Source organism: Anomaloglossus baeobatrachus, chromosome 7 (genome assembly GCF_048569485.1).
Source record: "Anomaloglossus baeobatrachus isolate aAnoBae1 chromosome 7, aAnoBae1.hap1, whole genome shotgun sequence".
Classification (NCBI taxonomy): domain Eukaryota; kingdom Metazoa; phylum Chordata; class Amphibia; order Anura; family Aromobatidae; genus Anomaloglossus; species Anomaloglossus baeobatrachus.
The window spans coordinates 151,830,094-151,842,732 of NC_134359.1; positions in this window are offsets into that span (position 1 = coordinate 151,830,094).

The following is a 12,639-nucleotide window of genomic DNA, read 5'->3' on the forward strand; positions in this document are numbered from 1 at the left end:
CCCAGCTGCTGTCTGGCGTGCAAATGAGACAGGAAATGTATATTTGGCGTCAGAATTAATGGCCTACAATTGACCTGATAGATTGGTAACAAGTGTTTAAAATTTTGTGATGAAAAACGGACACGGACGATACGTGCTGAACACGAACATACTCCATGTGCGGTCCCGTGCAGGCACGGACCAATAGACTAAAGCGGGTCCGTGCCTGCGTGCTGCCGGCAAAAAACGGACATGTCGTCCGTGTAGAAAAGCACACACACGTACTTAAGACACGGACACACGTTCCGTGTGATTTTACGTGTGTGTGCCATCTACCATTGAATAACATGGGTCTCCGTGTATACGTGTCTCCGGTACATGCAAATACGTACCGCACACGTACAAAAAAAAAACGGATGTGTGTTGCAGGTCTAAGAGGGAGACTATGGAGCTCCCTTACACCAGATGTTGGAAAAACCTCACAGGTTATTTACAAGATTTTGTATGTTGAACAATGGTCCAGAAAACTAGTCCGATTGCCATCAAGGGACCCTTCACCGTAATATGGGGCTATTACCATTATCGGCTACATTCAGTCCTTTCCACTATAGGATGAACTTGATAAACATTTCTCTTTAACCATAAGTTATAAATGAGAGACCAGCTTTAAGCAACTAAGCACAGCTGAATACCACTGATTAGAAAGGAAGGACCGTAGCTGAACTCCAATTCCTGTTCTAAAGCCATAATAAGGAGAATTACTAGGCCAACTCAAGCATGGCTGCTTATCACGTTAAGCCAAGTGCAGGTCCAGAAGTGTGAGGCCCCTCTAGCCAAAGTCCATGCTAGAGACCCAAGATGTGAAGTATGCAGCCCGGGGCGCAAGGTACGAGGCCACCGGTGCAAGCCCAAAGGCGCAGAGGTGCAAGGCCAAAAGCGCAGAGGCGCAAGGCCAAAAGCGCAAAGCACAATGCTAGAGGCGCAAGGTGCAATGCCAGAGGCGCAAGGCGCAATGCCAGAGGCACAATGCCAGAGGCGCAAGGTGCAAGGCCAGAGGCACAATGCGCAATGCCAGAGGCCCAAGGCGCAAGGCCAGAGGCACAATGGGCAATGCCAGAGGCGCAATGCCAGAGACGCAAAGCGCAATGCCAGAGGCGCAAGGTACAATTCCAGAGGCGCAATGCCAGAGGCACAATGCGCAATTTCAGAGGCGCAAGGCCAGAGGCGCAATGCCAAAGGCATGAGGTGCAAGGCGCAAAGCCAGAGGCACAAGGCCAGAGGCACAAGGCAAGAGGCACAAGGCAAGAGGCACAAGGCAAGAGGCACAAGGCAAGAGGCGCAAAGCCAGAGGCACAAGGCCAAAAGTGCAATGCCAGAGGCGCAAGGCCATAAGCATGAAGCGCAAGGCGCAAGCCCGGAGGCACAAGGCACAAGCCCTGAGGCACAAGTCCCGAGGCACAAGCCCAGAGCAACAAGGCATAAGCCCAGAGGCACAAGCCCAGAGGAACAAGGCACAAGCCAAGAGGCACAATGCACAAGCCCAGAGGCACAATGCACAAGCCCAGAGGCACGAGGCACAAGCCCAGAGGCACGAGGCACAAGCCCAGAGGCACGAGGCACAAGCCCTGGAAGCAGAGAGCCAGTGAAGCCAAGCCATGAAGGTCAAGGCTGAGAAGCAGTGAGACCAGAAACGCCAAGCAGTGAGGCTTCGACTGTCCCAAGGTGCAAAGCCAGCTTGTGGTCAGAGTTGTGTGGCTTGTGGGCTGAGGCCAAAGCCGTGAGGCGCTATGCCGGAGCCGTGAGGTGCGAGGCCGTAGCCGTGAGGCATGAGGTCGGGACCATGAGGCAGGAGCTGTGAGGCGCGAGGCCGGAGCTGCGAGGCACGAGGTCAGAGCCGCGAGCCAGAGTCGTCGTGAGGCCAGAGCCCTGAGGCGCGAGGTCGGAGTTGTGAGGCCCCATCAGACTTACCCTTAAGAGTGTAATTCACCTGTGAACTTCAGGATACACCTACTTCATGAGTGGTATCCTAAATGCCAAATTAGTCACACCTGAACCAATTAACTCACCTTGAGGTTCAGCTGGAGGGCAAGTTCCAAATGCAAGATAATGTGTTATATCCACATTATACCCTCCTATAGAAGGAGTAAAATCAGACAGAACCTGGTCTGGTGAGATAATAGTGGAATCAACTGAGTGTTATTAAACCACAACATGAGGATAAACATAAGGTTCCATCAACAGGTAAATTCTGAACTCAAACATGAGGTCTGCTGATCCCAGCATAACATGAGGCAGCAACCTCACCATGCGGCATAATCTACTCAGAAAGTTCCAAGGCTAAACTTTTGTGCATGAGGCCCAGGGTTGCATAAGGCATGCAGCTTGAGTCAGCCTAGAGGCCCCGCGAATTCCCAGTGCACTTACCTGTGCAGCCTCCACTGTGCTGTGGCTTCACCCCTTCTTTCCACCTCCAAACCTTAGAGGGATAGAGGAAACTGGTAATGCCAAGAGCCCTCCATAAAGAGAAGTGGCATCATGGGCAGGAAGACCACATTGTTGCAGATGGTGCGCTGATGGCTGAGGGACCTCTCTTTGAGAGGTGTCGGCCCCGGACCTCTTGACAGAGAGAAGGGAAGGCCGAGACCCCCCGATCTCCCTGAGTCCGTTCTCATACAGCGAGAAATGGCTGAGGGACCTCTCTTCGAGAGGTGTTGGCCCCAGGGGACTTGACAGAGTGAAGGGAAGGCCGAGACCCCCGATCCCCCTGAACCCGTACTTCTTGAGTCCGTATGATGAAATTCCAAAAGATAAAATAGCTCCACTCTAGGAGCACCTCTCATGCGCCTGTCTACTGAAGGGACAGGAAAAACACTGGAGGGTGGAGTTGGGAGGGGCCTTTTAACCTCTCTCTGATCCTGTCCCTGTATAGGTCAAGGGGATTACCTCCTCCTGTGGTGCTGTCCAGAGGGACGTTCTGGAAAGAACTTTTACTTTATTCAATTGAGTTCCGGAGTTAATTCCTGCTAGCCTGTGAGTTGCTGCTGGGGTCCCAAGTTACTGAAGACTTATTGCAGCCTCCTCCACCCTTTAAAAGATGGTGAATCCTGTTCCTCCATGCCGAATATAGCGAAAGCGATACTGGTCTTGGTGCTTCTGGGGCGCTGCTGTATGCTATCGTGGTGTATTGTAGAAGTACCCTTATCATTGCGTATTTCCTTCTTTTTCTTTATTTCCCCACTGTGCACATATTATCTTCAACTACACGAGTGACTGCTGTGAGTTAGAGTTTTAGTTCCTTTCTGTCTGTTTATTTCTATGGCAATTTATCACTTCAGTCCTGGTCCCCTCCCGGGGTGGGAGTGAGGGGGTATAAGACCAGGGCTTCTCAGGAGTTAGGATTATGCTGGGGGTCCAGACCTTGCCACCATCGAGCGTATCTCTGAGATGGGGACAATTAGGGGCTCCCCTAGCCTGAAGGTCAGTTTAACAGTCCTGATTCTCAGTCACGTCATTGCTATCGTGACACCGCCCCAGAGGAGCCAAAACTGTAGAAACCCCTCCACAATTGACCCCCTTTTGGAAATTATATTCCTCAAATAATTCATTAAGGGGTGAGGTAACTATTTTCGATCCACAGGTGGTTCACAAATTTTATAACATTGGGACTAGAGTTGAGCGCGATTCGCGGTTCGAGGTTCTCCAGTTCGCGGCTCGAGTGATTTTGGGGCTGTTCTAGATCGAACTAGAACTCGAGCTTTTTTGCTAAAGCTCGATAGTTCTAGATACAGTTAGGTCCAGAAATATTTGGACAGTGACACAATTTTCGCGAGTTGGGCTCTGCATGCCACCACATTGGATTTGAAATGAAACCTCTACAACAGAATTCAAGTGCAGATTGTAACGTTTAATTTGAAGGTTTGAACAAAAATATCTGATAGAAATTGTAGGAATTGTACACATTTCTTTACAAACACTCCACATTTTAGGAGGTCAAAAGTAATTGGACAAATAAACCAAACCCAAATAAAATATTTTTATTTTCAATATTTTGTTGCGAATCCTTTGGAGGCAATCACTGCCTTAAGTCTGGAACCCATGGACATCACCAAACGCTGGGTTTCCTCCTTCTTAATGCTTTGCCAGGCCTTTACAGCCACAGCCTTCAGGTCTTGCTTGTTTGTGGGTCTTTCCATCTTAAGTCTGGATTTGAGCAAGTGAAATGCATGCTCAATTGGGTTAAGATCTGGTGATTGACTTGGCCATTGCAGAATGTTCCACTTTTTTGCACTCATGAACTCCTGGGTAGCTTTGGCTGTATGCTTGGGATCATTGTCCATCTGTACTATGAAGCGCCGTCCGATCAACTTTGCGGCATTTGGCTGAATCTGGGCTGAAAGTATATCACGGTACACTTCAGAATTCATCCGGCTACTCTTGTCTGCTGTTATGTCATCAATAAACACAAGTGACCCAGTGCCATTGAAAGCCATGCATGCCCATGCCATCACGTTGCCTCCACCATGTTTTACAGAGGATGTGGTGTGCCTTGGATCATGTGCCGTTCCCTTTCTTCTCCAAACTTTTTTCTTCCCATCATTCTGGTACAGGTTGATCTTTGTCTCATCTGTCCATAGAATACTTTTCCAGAACTGAGCTGGCTTCATGAGGTGTTTTTCAGCAAATTTAACTCTGGCCTGTCTATTTTTGGAATTGATGAATGGTTTGCATCTAGATGTGAACCCTTTGTATTTACTTTCATGGAGTCTTCTCTTTACTGTTGACTTAGAGACAGATACACCTACTTCACTGAGAGTGTTCTGGACTTCAGTTGATGTTGTGAACGGGTTCTTCTTCACCAAAGAAAGTATGCGGCGATCATCCACCACTGTTGTCATCCGTGGACGCCCAGGCCTTTTTGAGTTCCCAAGCTCACCAGTCAATTCCTTTTTTCTCAAAATGTACCCGACTGTTAATTTTGCTACTCCAAGCATGTCTGCTATCTCTCTGATGGATTTTTTCTTTTTTTTCAGCCTCAGGATGTTCTGCTTCACCTCAATTGAGAGTTCTTTAGACCGCATGTTGTCTGGTCACAGCAACAGCTTCCAAATGCAAAACCACACACCTGTAATCAACCCCAGACCTTTTAACTACTTCATTGATTACAGGTTAACGAGGGAGACGCCTTCAGAGTTAATTGCAGCCCTTAGAGTCCTTTGTCCAATTACTTTTGGTCCCTTGAAAAAGAGGAGGGTATGCATTACAGAGCTATGATTCCTAAACCCTTTCTCCGATTTGGATGTGAAAACTCTCATATTGCAGCTGGGAGTGTGCACTTTCAGCCCATATTATATATATAATTGTATTTCTGAACATGTTTTTGTAAACAGCTAAAATAACAAAACTTGTGTCACTGTCCAAATATTTCTGGCCCTGACTGTATGTTCGAGAACGGTTCTAGCAACAAAAAAAACAGCTAATTCCTAGCTGGCTTTCCGCTGGAATAGTGTAAGTCACTCTGTGACTCACACTATTATGACATTTCAGTGTATAGTGTGCGGGAACAGCGCATTCAGATCACTGCTGTATGTATAATGGTGATCGCCATTTTTTTTTTTTTTCCTTGTCTTCCTTCTCTAAGCGCGCGCGTGTAGTGAGGCGGGCCAGCATGTCAGCCAATCCCAGACACACACACAGCTAAGTGGACTTTTAGCCAGAGAAGCAATGGCATGTGTGATAGGATGTCCATGTCACATGTCCCTGCATGATAAAACCGGACATTTTCCTCCAGCACGCCATTATCTGCCTTCTGCGTCCTTGGTGTCAGACATCACTGGCGCAGCTCCTATCGCCGATACTGCTGTATACGCTCCATACACAGCGCTGGACAGCTTAGGGATAGCACTTTCTATCAGTTCTTTTAAGGGCTCATACCGGCAGGGTCAGAGCCATAGGTGACAGAGTTTAAAACAGAGTTTAACAGCTACACAAGATGACAGCGTCTGTGTAGCTAAGGTCAGGGATTTCCTCGCTGCATTTCCCCATTAGGAGGGATAGAAAGGCAGGCTTCCTTTCCTCTACCCAGAGACCCACAACCCTGCCACTGTACCCTCCTGCCCTTTGCACACTCAAACTCATTGTTACTAAGCCATTATACTAGCAAACACTGAGTGAACTTAGTGGCATCCTAAACGTGGCTGTTGGACTGCTGTATTGTCCCACAAGTGCAAAGATATTTGCAGCACCTCTGCCTGCATTGCACACTCAAACTCACTGTTACTAAGCCATTATACTAGCAAACACTGAGTGAACTTAGTGGCATCCTAAACGTGGCTGTTGGACTTCTGTATCGTCCCACAAATGCAAAGATATTTGCAGCACCTCTGCCTACATTGCACACTCAAACTCATTGTTACTAAGCCATTATACTAGCAAACACTGAGTGAACTTAGTGGCATCCTAAACGTGGCTGTTGGACTGCTGTATTGTCCCACAAGTGCAAAGATATTTGCAGCACCTCTGCCTGCATTGCACACCCAAACTCATTGTTACTAAGCCATTATACTAGCAAACACTGAGTGAACTTAGTGTCATCCTAAACGTGGCTGTTGGACTGCTGTATCGTCCCACAAGTGCAAAGATATTTGCAGCACCTCTGCCTGAATTGCACACTCAAACTCATTGTTACTAAGCCATTATACTAGCAAACACTGAGTGAACTTAGTGGCATCCTAAACGTGGCTGTTGGACTTCTGTATCGTCCCACAAATGCAAAGATATTTGCAGCACCTCTGCCTACATTGCACACTCAAACTCATTGTTACTAAGCCATTATACTAGCAAACACTGAGTGAACTTAGTGGCATCCTAAACGTGGCTGTTGGACTTCTGTATCGTCCCACAAATGCAAAGATATTTGCAGCACCTCTGCCTACATTGCACACTCAAACTCATTGTTACTAAGCCATTATACTAGCAAACACTGAGTGAACTTAGTGGCATCCTAAACGTGGCTGTTGGACTTCTGTATCGTCCCACAAGTGCAAAGATATTTGCAGCACCTCTGCCTACATTGCACACTCAAACTCATTGTTACTAAGCCATTATACTAGCAAACACTGAGTGAACTTAGTGGCATCCTAAACGTGGCTGTTGGACTGCTGTATCGTCCCACAAGTGCAAAGATATTTGCAGCACCTCTGCCTGAATTGCACACTCAAACTCATTGTTACTAAGCCATTATACTAGCAAACACTGAGTGAACTTAGTGGCATCCTAAACGTGGCTGTTGGACTTCTGTATCGTCCCACAAATGCAAAGATATTTGCAGCACCTCTGCCTACATTGCACACTCAAACTCATTGTTACTAAGCCATTATACTAGCAAACACTGAGTGAACTTAGTGGCATCCTAAACGTGGCTGTTGGACTTCTGTATCGTCCCACAAGTGCAAAGATATTTGCAGCACCTCTGCCTGCATTGCACACTCAAACTCATTGTTACTAAGCCATTATACTAGCAAACACTGAGTGAACTTAGTGGCATCCTAAACGTGGCTGTTGGACTGCTGTATCGTCCCACAAGTGCAAAGATATTTGCAGCACCTCTGCCTGAATTGCACACTCAAACTCATTGTTACTAAGCCATTATACTAGCAAACACTGAGTGAACTTAGTGGCATCCTAAACGTGGCTGTTGGACTTCTGTATCGTCCCACAAATGCAAAGATATTTGCAGCACCTCTGCCTACATTGCACACTCAAACTCATTGTTACTAAGCCATTATACTAGCAAACACTGAGTGAACTTAGTGGCATCCTAAACGTGGCTGTTGGACTTCTGTATCGTCCCACAAGTGCAAAGATATTTGCAGCACCTCTGCCTGCATTGCACACTCAAACTCATTGTTACTAAGCCATTATACTAGCAATTTATGCTGCCAGTTTAAGGGCCGTAGTTGCATTGTCAGGGATAATTATTCTTTATTATTCTGCTGTTAATAAAGCTAGACCACCGCTGCAATCTACACCACCTCTCAATTTTTACTACCACATTTTAAGTGCACAATCTTGTCGCAATCAACATGAGTGGCAAAATGACAGATGCTGGTGGAAAGGGGAAGAGGCGTGTTGGAAAAGGAAAAAAGGGTTTGTCCGTGGGGAAGGTGGCAAAGCTCCATTAACATCTGCTGAAGATAGACCATCTACCAGCAAAAGTAAGATGTCTACTACTTACCGTGGACAATCCGATGTGCTCCCTTTTTTACGGACACGAACAACAGGAACAAAGGTGACCAAAAAAGGAAAATGCTTGAATGGATCTCAAGTTGTCCAACAAGTGCCCTCTCAGCCACCTCAACTGCCGCATCCAAAAAACACCAGTCCTCTGAGTTGTCATCCCAATCAAACTTGCTTTCTCCCAGCTCTGAAGTCTCCATCAGCCCTGCACAGTATGGTGGAACTGAGATGGCAGAATCTGCAGAGCTGTTCAGTCACACTATAGCCTGGGAATCAGAGGTCTGCTCTCAAGCTACAGTGAGTACAGACCAGGAAATGGTCTGCAGTGATGCCCAGAACCTTTGTGACTCTGATTCAGGCCGTGAGGACCAAGTTTCTGAGCATAATGTTGACCCTTTGTCACAAACTGTAACACCTGTGGTTATAGACAATGAGGAACATACTGATGACGATCAGACGCAGATACCAGATTGTGATGACAACTTAAATATTCGGTCAGGGCAAGAAGAGGCTCGGTCTGAGGGTGAGGGGAGTGCAAACACAACAAATGATGAGGAAGTTCTAGATCCCACCTACTGTCAACCCACAGTCAGGCACTCGAGGAGGTCAACAGAGGCGGATGGAGGAGGATGCAACCGACGACGAAGTTACCTTGCGCCTTCCTGGACAGAGTCGGAGCACTGGTAGCACATCTACAACTGCATCATCAGCCACCACTCTGCCTCTGAGCACTAGTCGGGGGGGCTCAGCAGGTCGCATGCCCTCTAAGCCTTGCCTAGCCTGGTCCTTTTTTGACATAGAAAAAGATCGCCCAAATTATGTGATGTGTAAAATTTGTCGTGATTCTGTTAGTAGAGGTCAAAACCTCAGCAGTTTGACAACTTCTTCCATGAATCGTCACATGAATAAATATCATAGGTTCCAGTGGGAAGCTCACCGTGCTGCATTGCGGCCTAGCGGAGCGAACCATCCACCGCCTGCCCCTTCCAGTGCATCCGCGCGCTCTTCATCTTCTAGGACTGTGGGTACAGCTGTCACACCTGGTTTTCCACGCACAACTTCCACCACTGTAACCGCAACAGGCAGTTTGCTTGGTAGGTCGTCAGTTGGTTTGGAAGGGGAAACAAGTGCGTGTGTACAGCTCTCTCAGACATCGATAGCACCAACGTTGGATGAAGGCAACATCATGTCTACGCCTGCACTTTCCTCACAAAGCTGCATTTTTCCAGGGACACCCTACTCAACACCATCTACACACAGCAGCCAGATCTCTGTCCCTCAGATGTGGACAAATAAAAGGCCATTTCCTGCGACCCATGACAAAGCTAAGAGGTTGACTTTATCCCTCTGTAAGCTCTTGGCTACTGAAATGCTGCCTTTCCGCCTGGTGGACACACAGGATTTTAGAGACCTTATGTCTGTCGCTGTGCCCCAGTACCAGATGCCCAGTCGCCACTACTTCTCTAAGAAAGGTGTGCCCGCGCTACACCAGCATGTCGCACACAACATCACCGCTTCCTTGAGAAACTCTGTGTGTGAACGGGTGCATTTCACCACCGATACTTGGACCAGTAAGCATGGACAGGGACGTTACATGTCGCTGACTGGGCACTGGGTAACTATGGTGATAGATGGTGAAGGGTCTGCTGCACAAGTCTTGCCGTCCCCACGACTTGTGTGTCAATCCTCTGTGTGTCCAAGTTCCACCACTGCTTCTGCCTCCTCCACCTCATCTGGGTCCTCCACCTCCGCCCCAAGCCTGCCTGGTCAGGCCACCAGCGTTCTCACTGCGCAGAAGGAATCACGCACCCCTCATTACTATGCTGGCAGCAGAGCGCAACGTCATCAGGCGGTCTTTAGCTTGACATGTCTTGGGAATAAGAGTCACACAGCTGAGGAGTTGTGGTCAGCTCTGCGGTCCGAGTTTAATAAATGGTTGTCTCCACTCAACCTGCAGCCTGGTAAGGCCGTGTGCGACAATGCTGCAAACCTGGGTGCGGCCCTTCGCCTGGGCAAGGTGACACACGTACCTTGTATGGCTCACGTGTTGAACCTTGTTGTCCATCAATGTTTAACACACTATCCCGGCCTAGATGGCCTTCTGACCAGGGCACGAAAACTGTCTGCTCACTTCCGCCGTTCAAGCGCCGCAGCTGAGCGACTTGCATCGCTCCAGAAGTCTTTCGGCCTGCCGGTTCATCGCCTGAAATGCGATGTGCCGACACGCTGGAATTCGACTCTCCACATGTTACAGCGACTGTGGCAGCACCGCCGAGCCCTGGTGCAATACGTCATGACGTATAGCCTGGGCCAACAAGATGCAGAGGTGGGGCAGATAACCCTGATGGAGTGGTCTCAGATCAAGGACCTATGCACCCTTCTGCACAGTTTCGACATGGCGACGAATATGTTTAGCGCTGACAATGCCATTATCAGCATGACAATTCCAGTCATTTACATGCTGGAGCACACGCTAAACACTATTCGGAGTAAGGGGGTGGGACAACAGGAAGGGGAGGAACTACAGGAGGATTCATATGCGCAAGACATAACAACATCTCCAAGGTCCAGACGTTCATCATCACCAACGCGGCAGGCATGGGACCATGGGGGACAGGGATCAACAAGGGCGCATGGTAGCAGGCGAAATGTTGAGGAAGGTGCAGGAGAACATGAAGAAATGGAGGACGAACTGTCCATGGACATGGAAGACTCAGCGGATGAGGGAGACCTTGGTCAAATTTCAGTTGAAACAGGTTGGGGGGAGATGTCAGAGGAAGAAAGAACGGTTAGCACATCTATGCCACAAACACAGCGTGGACTTGGTCCGCATGGCTGCGCAAGACACATGAGTGCTTTCTTGCTGCACTACCTCCAACATGACCCTCGTATTGTCAAAATTAGAAGTGATGATGACTACTGGCTTGCCACACTATTAGATCCCCGGTACAAGTCCAAATTTTGTGACATAATTCCAGCCATAGAAAGGGACGCACGTATGCAGGAGTATCAGCAGAAGCTGTTACTCGATCTTAGCTCGGCTTTTCCACCAAACAACCGTGCAGGTGCAGGGAGTGAATCTCCCAGTTGTAACTTGACAAACATGAGACGGTCTCGTCATCTTCAACAGTCTACCCGTACCAGTAGGACTGTATCTGGTGCTGGTACCAGCAATTTTATGGAATCTTTTCATAATTTTTTTAGACCTTCCTTTGCAAGGCCAACAGAGACATCAAGTCTAACACATAGTCAACGGCTGGAGAGGATGATACAGGAGTATCTCCAAATGAACATCGATGCCATGACTTTGCAAATGGAGCCTTGCTCATTTTGGGCTTCAAATCTTGAAAAATGGCCAGAGCTCTCCACTTACGCCTTGGAGATTTTTTTGTGTCCAGCTGCCAGCATTGTCTCTGAACGTGTCTTCAGTGCTGCTGGGTGTGTGCTGACAGATAAGCGCACGCGTCTGTCCAGTGACAATGTGGACAGACTAACGTTCATCAAAATGAACAAGTCATGGATCCACAAGGAATTTACTACCCCTGTGTCATCCTGGGGAGAGTAAATGCTTGTGGATTTGGAATGTGCTTGATGCAAATCAAAACATCCTGTTTGCAACTAGGGCACAAGTGCTGCCACTGAATGGGTGGGTGTGTGTGGGGCACAATTTTTGGAAAAAAGGGAGACTCCGCTTGGAGTAACCCTTGCTTGCTGTGTTTTTTAAAAGGAGCCAAGATGAACAAGTCATGGTTCAGCAAAGACTTTGCTACCTACCCCGGTGTCATCCTGGGGACAGTTAAGAATGGCGTATTTTTGAATGTGCTTGATGCAAATCTAGCTGTAAAGTGTACAACTAAGGCACAAGTGCTGCCACTGAATGGGTGGGGGTGTGTGGGGCACAATTTTTGGAAAAAAGGGAGACTCCGCTTGGAGTAACCCTTGCTTACATTGTTTTTTAAAAGGAGCCAAGATGAACAAGTCATGGTTCAGCAAAGACTTTGCTACCTACCCCGGAGTCATCCTGGGGACGGTTAAGTATGGCGTATTTTTTAATGTGCTTGATGCAAATCTAGCTGTGAAGTGTACAACTAGGGCACAAGTGCTGCCACTGAATGGGTGGGTGTGTGTGGGGCACAATTTTTGGAAAAAAGGGAGACTCCGCTTGGAGTAACCCTTGCTTACATTGTTTTTTAAAAGGAGCAAAGATGAACAAGTCATGGTTCAGCAAAGACTTTGCTACCTACCCCGGAGTCATCCTGGGGACGGTTAAGTATGGCGTATTTTTGAATGTGCTTGATGCAAATCTAGCTGTGAAGTGTACAACTAGGGCACAAGTGCTGCCACTGAATGGGTGGGTGTGTGTGGGGCACAATTTTTGGGAAAAAAAGGGAGACTCTGCTTGGAGTCACCTTGCAGTGTTTTACA